The sequence below is a fragment of the Rhineura floridana genome, chromosome 1 (genome assembly GCF_030035675.1).
Source record: "Rhineura floridana isolate rRhiFlo1 chromosome 1, rRhiFlo1.hap2, whole genome shotgun sequence".
In the NCBI taxonomy this organism is placed as follows: domain Eukaryota; kingdom Metazoa; phylum Chordata; class Lepidosauria; order Squamata; family Rhineuridae; genus Rhineura; species Rhineura floridana.
In genome coordinates this window covers 150,906,257-150,920,441 of record NC_084480.1, presented here as the reverse complement: position 1 = coordinate 150,920,441, position 14,185 = coordinate 150,906,257, and the positions used below count along the sequence as shown (strand labels likewise).

Sequence of the window (14,185 nt, the reverse complement as noted above, 5' to 3'; positions counted from 1 at the left end):
ATTTTGTAAATAGTTTCAGGGTGCCACCTTGTGGGCATGTACTGGCATTTTCTGTCCTCTTCCATTTCCAGTGACCTCCACAGACGTTAGGCTCTGTGTGCATGGACTTCATAGCTGAAACAAGGAGGATTAGTATTTCAGTAAGGGTTGTTAAAAAGATGTGCCTTCCATCAGAACCAGCAAAAGGCTGTTTCTTCTCCCCCCCCACCCAAAAGATCTATGAAGTCATGTGGAGGTATCCCCAAATTCTCTATGGCTCAGATTTCTCCTGTGCAAGAAGCCATATTCTCTGGGATTAGTTGGAGCATTCTGGGAAGGTGGACAGAAGGCCCTAGTTTTGTAATGTTCACATGAAAAAATGGTCCAAGAGTAGAGATATGCACTCCTCCTTGAAGAGAAGTCTGTATACCATCTCCTCCTTCTTGTGGCATCTATCCTTTGGAATCTGCTCCTTTAAATATTAGACAGATGCTGTCTCTGTTGTCTTTTCAGCGCCTACTGAAGACCTTCCTTTCCCAACAAACCTTTTATGTAAATACCTTTATCCCAGTCTGCATCTGTGTTGGAACTGTTCTTAGGATGTTTTAAAAGATTTTTTTTTGTTTTTAATGGTTTTTAAAAGGTGTTCTTAATATTTTATCATTTGTTGGCTGCCACCCTGGGCTCCTTCTGGAAGGGTGGGATATAAATTCAATAATAAACAAATATTCTTCTCTAAAGCTGAGTTTGCACATTACCTTGGGACACTTTTTTTAGATCACATGGATCATGTGGATTGTGTGACCCATGTCAGCGTTGTACTGACACTGGTGTGAGAAGCAGCCATGTAATCAATTGACTGACATCATGTGGAGCATTTACATGTTAGCAATGTGCAGTGGTGTTAATCTGGGTTTGAATTGCCACCCCATTGAGTGAAAATGTTACCAGTGAAAATGACCTCAGACTCAAGAGTGTAGATGAAACCAATTAAAAGATTTATTGATACATACAAGCAGAGAATTAACAGTGCCACTCATTTAGGTCTACCCAAAAACGTAACAGAAAACCAAGTACAATGCAGCGTGTATCAAGAATAATGGAAAACAAGCCAGTGCAATGCAGATACAAAAATATAGGCAGCCTGAATGAAAATAATTGACTAAAAGGAATAATTGACAAAGTATGTACATGTACACATTAGTGTATAAAAAGTTTATAAATAAAAACTAGGGCCTTCACCAAATTTTTCTCTTGCTCAGCTAGTTCAAAAGCACCCCAGCTGTTCTAACTGTATTGCACTAGAAGACAGTAAAAGTTTGTTAATCAACAATTATGCCTTTCCAAGGGCTGTGCAGACCTGATCTGATCTGGGCTTGACCCAAGCTGGCTGCAGTCCTAAATCAATTTGGGGGCCATCCCTAATTCCCTGCGGGAAACACGCTAGTGAAGCAGACCCCTGCAGCCAGCAGGATTGAACCCTCCAATCACCAGTTGGTGAGCAGAGGGTTCAACTCTACTCAGTTTGACTGCGTGCATTCCCCTTTTGGGAACAGGTGCGTGCAGCCAAAGTAGTCTGGAGCTGTCTGAAAACCTTCTGGCAAGCAGTCATGTATTGCTCTTTGCAGAGGCTGCCTGCCTTTCTTTCTCCCACCCCGTCTCACCCCTTGAAAGGCCTGGATTATCCCAGGTGGGCTGACCTGAGGCGATCTGATGCTGTTTTATCCTGACAAAGATGAAGCTTTGTTCTGCCCAAGTCAGATCGGCCCAAGTCAGTTTGGGATTTGGCTGAATCTGGTGCATTGCCCTACTATTACCATTCTACGGGTAAACCATAATATCTCAGGAACCATCATACCTAATTGGGTGATGATATTTTCAGAGGATACCATATTAGTGCAGTTTGGAATGGTCTGGTCCCCCAACTTGATTCAAAATGGCATCTGATGGTATCCAAACACAGACAAACACTTCCTTCTGCATCTCAGGAACCAACTATATATAGAGAGAGACTAGACAGAGCATGCATGGGCACCTTAGCAACCAGAGGGAATGGAAATGTATAATTAGAGGGCGGGGCCACAAGAAAAAGTTAAGAGTAGTCCTCGCCAGAGGAATGCCTGCTTGTGTGAATTGGCAACTAACTTTTGAGCAGGAACTGAGGACAACACAAAAGAAAAGTGAAGGTAAAAGAAGTGTATTTCCTACAAAGAAATGTTCCCATGTAGATGATCCCCCTGTCTCTGCCCACCGTTGGCATGTGGCCCCGAAAAGGTTGCCCTGAAGGGAATGCAGCCCTCAGGCTGGAAAATATTCCTGACCCCTGCAATAGGGGGTCCAGTGAGACAGTGTCCCTAGTATCAAAAATGGGGGAAAGGTGACAAACCTAAATGCATAGGAAGCAGACCCTTCTTTATAGTGACCAGAGATGGGAGTGTGCATAAAGGTAATCTTAACAACCCAATGGGATAATTCAGATGAGGGTATCTAACTTGCTCAGTGTCTCCCTGTGATGATGATGATGTTGTTTCCACACACGTCTCAATGCAACACACAAAATACATTAAAAACAGCTAAAACAGCAGAAAATAACAGCAGATAATTTGAAAAACAATACGAAGTAGACACCAAGAGCAGAGACCTCTTCATCCAGATAGTGGGTGCCTGTTGTATCTCAACAGGAATACTTTTTTTCCGCAGAACAGGGACCGTTACACTAAATTAAATCCCTGCTCCAAGTTATCTTCATTGCTGAGACAGGATTCAAACCTACCTCTGCCTAATTCAGGTGCAATACCCTTACGAATACACTGGCTCCCTGACACACTTCTACAATAACAGAATAGTGCAATCACCAAACACAGGATGATGAGAGGCTGATCTCGTTGGCAGAATTGGAAGTTAGGGCAGGATTTGGAAAAACATTTTCTCCATGGCTGTGGTGGCTGGGGCTGATGGAAGCTGTAGTCTGAAACATCTGGGCATGGCCTTTTGCAGAAGCACAAATAAATGCCATAAGGTGGCTTACCTTAGAAACAATGTAATACTCCTTGGTGTAGCAAGATTAGACAGTGTATTGGATGGCTAATAATTGGAAAGTGAACCATGAAACAACCACCACCACCAAAAAGCACAGAAGAGAGAGAAAAAGGTTGATGGCATCTGCCAATAGGATGAAGAGGTTGTGGCTATATAATCTGGTAGAAACAATTGATGCTTTCCGTGAGAATAAAAACTCCATCGCTGGTAAGGTGATCTATTTTGTTGGACCAATTTATGTTGATGTTAAATATAGCTAAGTTTCCTCTCTTTGGGAGGTGGTATAAATTTGCATTTGTTTTGTTCATAATCTTCTTGATGTATTCCCCCATCTTCAACCACCCAAGTGCAATTCAGTGGAGTTGTACATGTAGCGACATAATAATCAGATTTCCTCTGCACATTGATATAATAAAGTCTCCATCCCCAGCTTCCCAAATTGTAGGTGATGCTATTCCCTTCAGTCACTGTATTTACGCACTCTGTAGTTTTTGAGCGAACAGTTGTTGTGAATATGCTTGACCAAAGCCATGTGAACCAGAAGAAAACCACATTGCCATCCAGCAGCTTGAATAGCGGCCTGGCACTGACTTCGACTGTGACATCGTCATAGCTGATGTTGCGGACTATAATCTTCAACTCATTGCCTTCCGTTTCAAATTATGAAGAAGAGATCAACATAGACAATATTAATCATTTGCTGCCCCAAATTTCCAGGACACCATAAAGAAAGCAAAGGGCATTGCTAAGCTTAGGATTTAGTAGCCAGTAGTCTGACTGCTACCATGCAGGTGGCCCATGCGCTATCTTTATAATCTCTTGACTTGTCTTCCCCTTTCACCATCATAATGAAGGTGACACTGGGATGCATCATTTCCCCAGGGTTTAGGTTTGCTGACTCTGATTCAGCACATCTCCATAAGTAACCTGACATCCAGGCACAACCCAAATTAATCCTCAACAATTCGCATCACAGCAATCTATTTATTTGCAATAGAAAGTTAGTGTGGGTAGCACAATTCACAGAGAAGGATGTGCAAAAGCCCTACAACAGTGGTTCCCAACCTTTATGAGTATGGGTCTCCTTTTGTAAGCTCAAAACATTTCATGACTCCTCCCATGCTAACTGTACTATTAGTCTCTGTTAATTGAAAAAATGGTGTGTGGCAAAAACCACATCTCCAAATATCCCTATCCGTAAAAAGATCCCTGCAGACAGGGAGGTGTTGCTTTCTTTTCTTAATGCAAAGGTCCATCAAATTGGGATCCCCCTCCTCCCCACAGTCTGAAGATGTTCAGTCCTATCTCCCAACAGCAGTGGGTTACAGGTTGGACTAACATCCAGGTTCAAATCTCCACCCAGCCATGAAGCCCATTGGGTGACCTTGGGCCAGTCACAGTCTCTCAATCTGGCCTATCTCACTGGGTTGGTGTAAGGATGAAATGGAAAGGGCGGAACCATGTACACCATCTTGAGCCACTTGGTGGAAAGGTGGGATATAAATGCAATAATAAATAAATAAATTTCTGCTGCAATACCAGGATCCCAGCCTCAGCCAACCTGCAGAGCTTTTTTCTTTTTAATAATATTCAAGAGGCAGCAATGTGTTGGTGATGGGGATGCTAGACTGCGCACTGCAGACAACAAGGTGCACAGATTGAGGAGGGGGGTTAGTGCTTTGAGGCCTTGGGATGATCATCAGAACTGATGGCTTGGTTAGCATGCACTTGGAGAATGAAAGAAGAGCAGAAGACAGATCAGCACACACACACACACCACCACACCTGCCCCTCCTGCAAGCATCTGGGCATGTGGGAGGGGGGAAGCCCTCAACTGCTGTCACGTTTTGGAGAGAGAGACTGGAGCGGCAGACTGTAGGTGGAGGAAAGGAGGGACGCTGGCACACATAGCCTCAGAAATGGAGGGTGAGCAAGTCCTGCGCTTCCTCACTGCTTCTTGGCTCCGTCTGGGCTGAAGGTGAGATCTGGGCGGCCTCACAAATAAGAATAACTTTTAAAAGGAGGTGGCAGCGAAGCAGGAGCCAAGCAAGGCAGGCAGGCTGGCTGCCAGGAAAGAAGGGGGAAAGCAGCCTTTCCTTGCAGCCTTGCTTCTTTTTGCTTCATGAAAATCCCTCTCCTCTCGTTCTGACCAAGGGCATTGTCAGCAGCGGCAGTGCGAGGAGATGGGAGTCCGCAATAGTAATCCTCTCTTTTTCCTGGTAGCTCCACCCTCAGCCTCCTTCGGCATCTACCACGTGTTTTATAGGCAGACACCTGCCCTCGACGCACCTGAAAGACACTCTGCCACTTCCTCAAAAGTCCTCCCCTCTTGTTTGGAGCAAGGAGGAGGTATCTGCAGGGGTCGCAGGGAGCAGACAGTATGCAGGGAGGGAAGACTTTTAAAAAAAACTTTACTGTTTGCAGCCCTCCCAGATTACTTTGCGCCCCCCCGGGAGTCACGGCCCCCAGGTTGGAAACCACTGCCCTACAAGATACAATGCTGTCTTCACTTCTTCTGCACTCCTGGGGTTTTTCACTAAATTATCTAGCTGGAAACATGGGGAGTTCCCATTTCCTCTTATCATCCCCCATTCACCACATTTATGATGTCATTTGCTTATTCTAGACAAAATTATGATCAGATATTATTGGAGTTCAAAAGAGGCAAACTATCCTGGTGTTGGGACTGGAGCCTGCCATGCACGTTTAACAGGTGACCTGAGAGATATCAGAAAGGGATTCATACTCTGCCCCAACCCCCAGCTTTGCCCACATTAAAAAAACTACAGGGAGATCAGCCAGGCTAGCCAGGAAAGCCTTCTTATACCAAGAAGCCAGAGTGATCAGAAGATAGTTCCTAACCTTGCATAAAAAGCTTCCAAGTCAAACTAACTCACTGGTCCAAAGAACTACGATCCTGCTCAATATGACAAATGGGACACTAAATCATGGAAACAGACCCATCCCTTGACTCTGGCAGTTTTGTAAATACAGGCACACCCCGCTTAACGTCGCCTTGCTATAACGTACATGCTCCATTCGTCCCCATACCCCGCTTAAAGTTTGCCTGCTTCACAATAACGTACACTTTATTGGCATGACGCTGCTGCCATCTAGTGGTAATTGTGTGCAGTACAAGTGAAGACAAGTGCTTCACCTAATGTTTATTTTCGCTTACAGTATACTCTCCGGTCCCATTGCGAATGTTAAAGCGGGGTATGCCTGTAATATGATTGTGTACCTATACAATTTGACCATCAGCTTCATGGAAAAGAGTGAATGGAGTGGAGGTCAGGGGTGGGTCCTACAACCATGTTCTCCCTCTCCCATGTGTTCGGTATCCCCTATTCAGTCATGTGATGAATACTTAGGTATAGATCTCCTCTTGTTGGCTGCCTTTCACCTTACTCCCCCTGCCTCTGAAAGGGCCCGGCACTGTTGGGCTATTGCCAATGCCCTGAACCCACAGGAAGACCTACCACCTCACCTGTTGCTAACCCAAAATCTCAGTTACAGCCACCTGTGCCCAGACTCCTCTCAGAGTTAGAATCAGAGTACTGTGGCTGGTGCCTACCATTTTGATTCCCCCACAGGGTCTCTGGGACCTCAACATAGCTTCATTCCAGAGCAATGCTGTGTCAGGGTCCCAAAAGCATTGAGGAGGAATCAAAATGGCAGGTGCCTGCAGCAGCACTTGCTAGCTAAGCAGGCTTTTTTTGGTACAGGATAGGATCAGACTATACAGGTCTCCTGTGCACCAGAACAATTTGTAAAGACTGTTAAAATGTGACGGGTTTTTTTCCACTTCAACTATTTTCATAAATGTGTTTCAAACAGACAATCTGAGAACCCTTCTGGGGGGCAGAGCTTGGAAAAGTTACTTTTTAAAACTACAGCTCCCATCAGCCCCAGCCAGCATGGCCACTGGATTGGGCTCATGGGAGTTGTAGTTCAAAAAAGTAACTTTTCCAAGCTCTGCTGGGGGGATATGCTTAACTCTCTTAGGAACCACCCTTCCTTCTGTATATGGAGTGGGGACAGTCTTAACAGCATCCCCACCCAAACATTTCAATGGTGATGATGAGCACATTCCTTGACTATCCCTGATAATTAGCTATGCTGGCTGAGGCTGATGGGAGCTGGAGTCCAACAACATCTGGAGGGTCGCAGAATTTCCCCATTCCTGTGCTAGAACATATTCTAGAATCCTTTGCAATGCCCAAGGGTTCTCTGAAGGTAGAATATTTTAAAATCACTGCTTTGGAACGTTCAAAAGTGCAACATCATACCCATTTTCACAGGAATGCTTCTTTGTGAATGCTGGCAAGCCACTGACAAATATCTGCAAAGAAAGATAACATATTTTTCAGAACATAATGAGTTTGCCACTGCACCACAGCCTGGTGTCCAAGTAATGTCCCAATGACTTTTGCATTGCCATTGGCCTTTCTAAGTAGTCCTTTCTAAATGACATGTCTCCTCTGTCCTTTTAACAACAACATAGCAGTTTATTTCCACAGTAATACCACCTCATTAACAGCATCAGACACAAAACCATTTCCTTATGCCATCCAAAAGCTAATGGCATGGTTGGGAGAATGAACAGATAGGTGAAAGAAAGCACACAGCTTGCTAGCAATGCAAAGGACACGATGGGAATGGTCTTGATTACAAGAGGCACTCTTTGCTTAACTCCACACTTGTCAACAGCAATATCACCCAAAGTCACAGAGATTGCGTCTGCTCCTACTTCCACCTTGCCACCCCCCAACTCTACTTCCTCTTTCCCCCTGCTGCTGCAACCCCCATTCCTCTGCCTCTCCCCTGTGTTTACTCTCTCTCTCTCTCTTGCTTCTGCATTAGCAGCAGTGGCACTGGAACTTTGTCCCCCTCCTCCCTGCAAGCCAATAGAAGACCAACCTCTTCTCCAGCACTCACCCTGACCTACAAACCTCCTGCCACAGCACTTCTGTAAGCTTGTTTGAGACAAGCAGCATCTTAAGTGAGTTTCACTCTGTTGATACTGTTTTTAGCTGCTGCTGCTGCTATTTACAGATATAGATATTCGTGTGTTGTGTTCCCATTATGATCTCATGGTTTGTTTGTCTTAATCAGGGCTGTGGAGTCGGAGTCGGAGTCATGGAGTCGGAGTCGGGAGCAATTTTGGGTGGAGTCGGAGTCGGTAGAAATGTACCGACTCCAATTCCGACTCCTTCATAAATGGCAAATGTATATTAACTAGTCATAACAATTTTACTGTAGTAAAATGGTAGCACAAGGCATTTCATCACCACCATGTGAATCCAGAGCTTGGAAGAGTTGCTTTTTAAAACTACAACTCCCATCAGCCCCAGGGATTGGGCTCGTGGGAGTTGTAGTTCAAAAAAGTAACTTTTCCAAGCTCTGGATTCACGTGGTGGTGGTGAAATGCCTTGTGCTACCATTTTACTACAGTAGATGTGTTATTACTAGTTAATATACATTTGCCATTTATGAAGGAGTCGGAGAGTAGAAAAATAGAGGAGTTGGAGTTGAAGGTATGGCATACCAACTCCACAGCCCTGCTTAATATGTTGTGAGCCAATTTCACCTCATTTTAATTTACGGGCAGTTCAACTGATACAGTCTAAACACATTTTTATTTACATATTTGCCTGTTTAGCATCACACAATCATCTTTTTATGACAGCTTTCAACAGTTTTTGGTGTATGTTTCTTTGTAATTAAAAATGATCAATTTCATTTTAGGCAGTTATCTAAAAGACATTAAGCAGCATATTTAACTGTTTCAGTGTTCTTATAACAATCTTACTCTGTCTGTTACCACCTGTACCCCATAAAAACAATGTCACTTACCAATCTTACTCACTTCTCCTTACAGCAAAAGCAAGTTGAAGGAAACTAAGGTCAAAGCAGGGCAGGGCAGGGCAGATGAAGAGATATTTTAACTACTGAAGAAATGAAACCAAAACTGTACAAGGTGATGCAGATAACAGAACTTGTATTCAGAAAAATGGCTTTAGAGTGCCTCCTTGTGGATGTAACTGACATTTCCATTCCCTATTGAGTGTGAAGACACTGCACAAACTCATTTTTTCACCTTCTTCCCATTCTCTTCTAGGCTGGAAAAGCTTATTTATTTATTTAAAATATTTCTATCCCACCCTTCTACCCTATAATAGGGCAGCTTACAAAAATAAAATCAAACACGTACATAATAAAATTGTAAACAGTAAAATCACAAAAACATTGGACCCAGGGACAGCACAAACAATTCAAATCAGGTAGCATGAAATAGCAGGAGCACCTTCTGATACTCCAAAGCACTGCTTATATTAGAAGGAAACCCCCTTCTTCCACTGCAGTCCCCTGAGATTGTGCAGACTACAGTAAGAAAGGGAAGCCCCTCCATCAGATATCTTTGAATTTTATGCACGCACAATTTAACCCTGGGAGCAGCCACTTGTACAACCAAATGCTGTCATCCCAATTTCATTTAAATTTGAGTGGGCATCCCCACTCGGGCACTACTTCATTGGAAACTGGGAAGCAGCCCAGGTGTCCCCAGGAACCTGGGTGCCCTTAGAGATCTTTTCGGAGACGCCCTTGGCACTCCTGCTGAAACGGATCCTTCAGCAGAAGCTGGTCCTTCTACTGGGGCCCATGAATATGGGCATTCCAGAGGGGAAGTAGGAAGAAGCTTCACCTCCGGGATGCCACACTTCTCCTAGCTTTTTGATAGCTAGGGTACCCTTATCCGGGGATAGGCGCTAAGCATAAGCTCGCCCCCCCTTATGGTTTGTTGGCTGTGGGACAGCACTTATCCCACAGCAACAAATCCTTCGCATCCAATTGCATCAAACAAGGGAAACCCTTAAGCTTGGGTTTGCTATGGAGCTCACTCAACCAAAAGAAGTGGCTTCCCAGCTGGGCTCTGATGGCTTACCAGGGCAACTTGGGATGCCCTCCATGTTTTGCAGTCTCTGCTGGCTTTGAAAGCCCAAAGTTGCTTACGAAACAGGGCCCAGGTCTCCCACTGCAGGAAATCCCCTTCTTAGCACAAGACATACAACATACATTTAAGGCTCAGAAGATTCAGATTCAAGAAACAAAGCAACAATAACAAGCATACCAGTATAGATCTGGGCCAAATAGAGGCCAAATTAAAGCTGCAATTGTGTCTTACAAAAAAAATTGGAAATGTAAGGTTGGATACTATGATAACTGGGTCTCAACATCCTTAGGTGGAAACCCTCCTCCCTAATTTTCTGAAGTACCAACTGTGTCCGTTTAGTACCAAGTCGCAGCCACCCCGTTTATTCACTAACTTCCTCCACTTCTGGGTATAACGGCAATGGGGATGCTGTTGACCCCGGTCCTGGATGGGGCGTGGCTGCACGCTGTAGGTCTGGTTGACCACAGTCGAGCACTGGATGCTGTCTCTGGGTGTGAGATATCTCCACCGCTCTCTCAAGGCAGTGGGATAGGGGCGCTGTCTCCACCAACATCTGCTAGTGGTGGGAATCTCCCTTGCCCCCCCTTCCACTGAGTGGGATTCTTGGGGTACGCCTACTTCTCCAAATTCCGGCACTTCTCCCTGAAGATGCTGTGTTCCTACGAACTTCCCTTGGGAGTCTCTATTCATTCCTCAGCTTCCATCCCTGTCACGCATCTTTCTTTTTGATGCCTTCCAGGGGCAATTAATTGCTTGGGGAGGGAAAGAGTCTTGAAAGCAAGTTCACATGCCAGGAACCCCTTTACCCACAAACACAACCAGCTCATTCACGTCAGCTCCAATCCTAAAGCAATTGGCATCCTACACCCAGTAAATTAACAATCCCAGAATAAAATGCATACTCACCCTTGAGTGTGTCCACCCAAAACTTGAGCTTTTGAGCACGAAGACTTTATTTGAAGACTCAGGGACTGCCGGCCAGGAACACACAAACAGACAGACAGGCAAAGGCAGAAAGGCTCTGTCCCCTGGAGCTTTTCCAGCAACCAGGCTGTTCAGAAAGGAGCTGACAGGTGGGCACCCAGAGCTCCTAGCCTCTCCTCAAATGGCCCTTGTGGGAGTTTGCAATAGAGGTCTCCAAACTCCTTGGTCGGAGCCTAGGGAAGTTTGGGAGAGCCCAGGAGCTCCAAAAAGCCCCTAAATCCCGTTATGCTGTCCTTATCCAGTCACAGCACCAAATTGTAGAAGGAAAAACTTTCCAGACAATTTTATTGTGCTCCAAAGGAGTTTATTTTAAAATACATATACCAATGGCAATTGGGAGAGAGGCTCGCAAGAACCAACTCTGAGCAAAAATTAGCAATACACAGCTTTATAAAGTGATTACACATCATGCATAGGTCATCAATCAAAGATACTCCTTTCCTCATATTTAGCAGTCTCCCCACCCCCATCTGGGTGGTCACCAAGCACGTTTTGGCCTTGCCCGTCCATGTGTCAAAGTGGAAAGCCCCTATGATTCAGAAGGATGATGTCTTTCTAAATATTCTAAAACACATTTCAACCTGACCTTCACTTGACATAATATCTGAGTGTTTACTTTTACTATGGCCGGAGGTAATCGCAACTTCCCTGTTCTCTGTGTTATGTTTGGTTTCATTCTTAGGCAGAACATAGTTCCTCATAAAAGATGCTTTAATATACTTATCTCCTAAGCAAGCAAATATTGAAAGGCCTGGGCTATAGGTTTTTCCTAAATCCTGCAGCAACTACAATAAAAAGAGGGTCTCTAGACTCAGAAATCTCTCCACATCTAAAAGACATTAAGCAGCATATTTCATTATGTCAGTGTTCTTATAACAATCTTACTCTGTCTGTTACCATGATACCTGTACCCCATAAAAACAATGTCACTTACTAATCTTACTCACTTCTCCTTACAGCAAAAGCAAGTTGAAGGAAACTAACGTCAAAGCAGGGCAGGGCAGATGAAGAGAAGAAATCTTTTAACTACTGAAGAAATGAAACCGAAACTTGTATTCAGAAAAATGGCTTTAGAGTGCCTTGTTGTGGACGTAACTGACATTTCCATTCCCTATTGAGCGTGAAGACACTGCACAAACTCATTTTTTCACTTTCTTCCCACTCTCTTCTAGGCTGGAAAAGTTTATTTATTTATTTAAAATATTTCTATCCCACCCTTCTACCCTATAACAGGGCACTCAGGGTGGCTTACAAAAATAAAATCAAACACATACATAATAAAATTGTAAACAGTAAAATCACAAAAACATTAAAATAAATTAAAATACATAAAATACAATTAAAATACATAAAATGCAATACACACACATATATACATATATATAGGGAGTGGTACTAAAGGGACTACAAAGGTAAAGTTTAATGTAGAAGACATCAGTGTCAAGCTCTACCTTCAGTCCCTCCCAAAGGCTCTCCGGAACAAGATCATTTTCAGAAGTCTCTGGAAAACCAACAGGGAGGGAGCAGAGCGAACTCTTAGGGTAGGGTATTCCAAAGCTTGGGAGCCACAGTTGTGGAGGCATCTTAAAAGACATCTTCTAAATAATACCAATACAGATGCAGACTAGGATAAAAGTTTCTATTTAAAAGGTTCACTTCCTATGTTGCATGGAACGGACTTCCTGCTGAGATGGTATCTGAAGGAGGCCATCATCTGCAGAGCACGTAGAGCAACTGGGTATATAACAGGCGAAGCACTCTTTTAGATACCCTAGTCCCAAGTTTATAGGGCTTTATACACCAAAACCAGCACCTTAACTTCGTTCAATAGCTGATGGGCAATTCTTTCAGCAGTGGGGTAACACATTGGCAACATCCTGCCCCAGTGGGCAGTCATGCCACTGCATTTTGCACCAGCTGCAGCTTCCAAATTAACCTCAAGGGCAGCCCCACATAGAGTACATTAAAGCAATCCAGCCTGGAGGTTACCAGTGCATGGACGATAGTGGTCAGGCTATCCCAGTCTACAAACATTGCAACTGTCTTACCAGTCGAAGCTGGTAAAAGGCACCCGCGGCCTTAACCACTGAACCTTTAGCAACGACAAAGATGGAACCAGGAGCACCCCCAGACTACGAATCTGCTCTTTAAGAGGGAGTATGACCCCATCCAAAATAGGCCATTAACCAATTAGCCGGACATTCAAAAGGAACAGAAAGAACTAGGCCATTATGTTAGAAAGTTCATGATGTAACAAACAAGAAAGACTGAGCTGCCGGGGTCTCCCTGTCAGCACTGGACATTAATGCAGCAGAAAAGCTGTGGAGCCACAAAGTGGAAGGACTTCCTGGTCTATTTAAACTCATGCAGAAATGGTGAGGTAAGGAGATCCTTCTGTGGCAACATGAAAGATTTTCAAATGGCAGTATTACAGTTCAAGGAGACACCTCTAAATTAGATTAGTGTGAAAGGGACTATCAGTTGTAAAGCTGAATATATCCACTGAAAGGAAGAAAATTGGGGAGGAAGGAAGTGGCTTGCTTGAGACCTGCTTGCACTTGATAGCTATTAGGAGTGGGGCCTAGGATTAGGAGGATGCATGGTCTAAAAAAGAAATGCAAAAGGATGCAAAAATGCATATATTAGACATTTTTTATTTTCATTTTTAATTTGTATAATGCCTTTCTACATCACTGCACTCAAGGCAGTTTACAACCAAAGGAATGTCAAAAATATACAGAAATAATCATACTATCATCCTATAATGCTACAAAATAATACAAAAAAACCCCAAACTTAAACAAATGTTACAAAAATACATAATATTACATATACAAGTGTTGCACCAATACAAATTACTAATAAATAAAACCTGTATCAGTTCTTTCTAACATGCACACCCTCTCAGGCTCCTGGCTCTCACCCAGGACTCCATGCATCCATCCTGGCTCTCACCCAGGACCCAAACACAACTCACCAACAGAATCTTGCAACAAAGAAGGGACCTGGGAACTGCTGACATCATCATCAAAAACTACATACATCATCATCAAAACTTGAAGCTTGTTTTTATGAATAGACACTAAGGTAGATGGCAATTCATATAAAATATCAAAGTAACGTACAAAATATACAATAAAACATAGAACACCATACAAACAATAGAAAATAATCATTAGAATAACTAATGAATCAAAATGAAGTTTAGAGAAATGCGTAGGTATGTTG

General features: G+C 43.7%; 1 long non-coding RNA gene across 1 annotated transcript; it reads right to left on the bottom strand.

Annotated features, from left to right (window-relative positions):
• Nucleotides 1–981: 981 nt before the first annotated feature.
• On the bottom strand, nucleotides 982–11,915 carry LOC133389654 (uncharacterized). The gene is made up of 4 exons (XR_009764150.1): nucleotides 10,880–11,915; nucleotides 8,875–8,969; nucleotides 7,308–7,360; nucleotides 982–3,665 (listed from the first exon to the last, which is right to left on the bottom strand). It is a non-coding gene; the product is annotated as an uncharacterized LOC133389654 (long non-coding RNA).
• Between the last annotated feature and the right edge of the window lie 2,270 nt (nucleotides 11,916–14,185).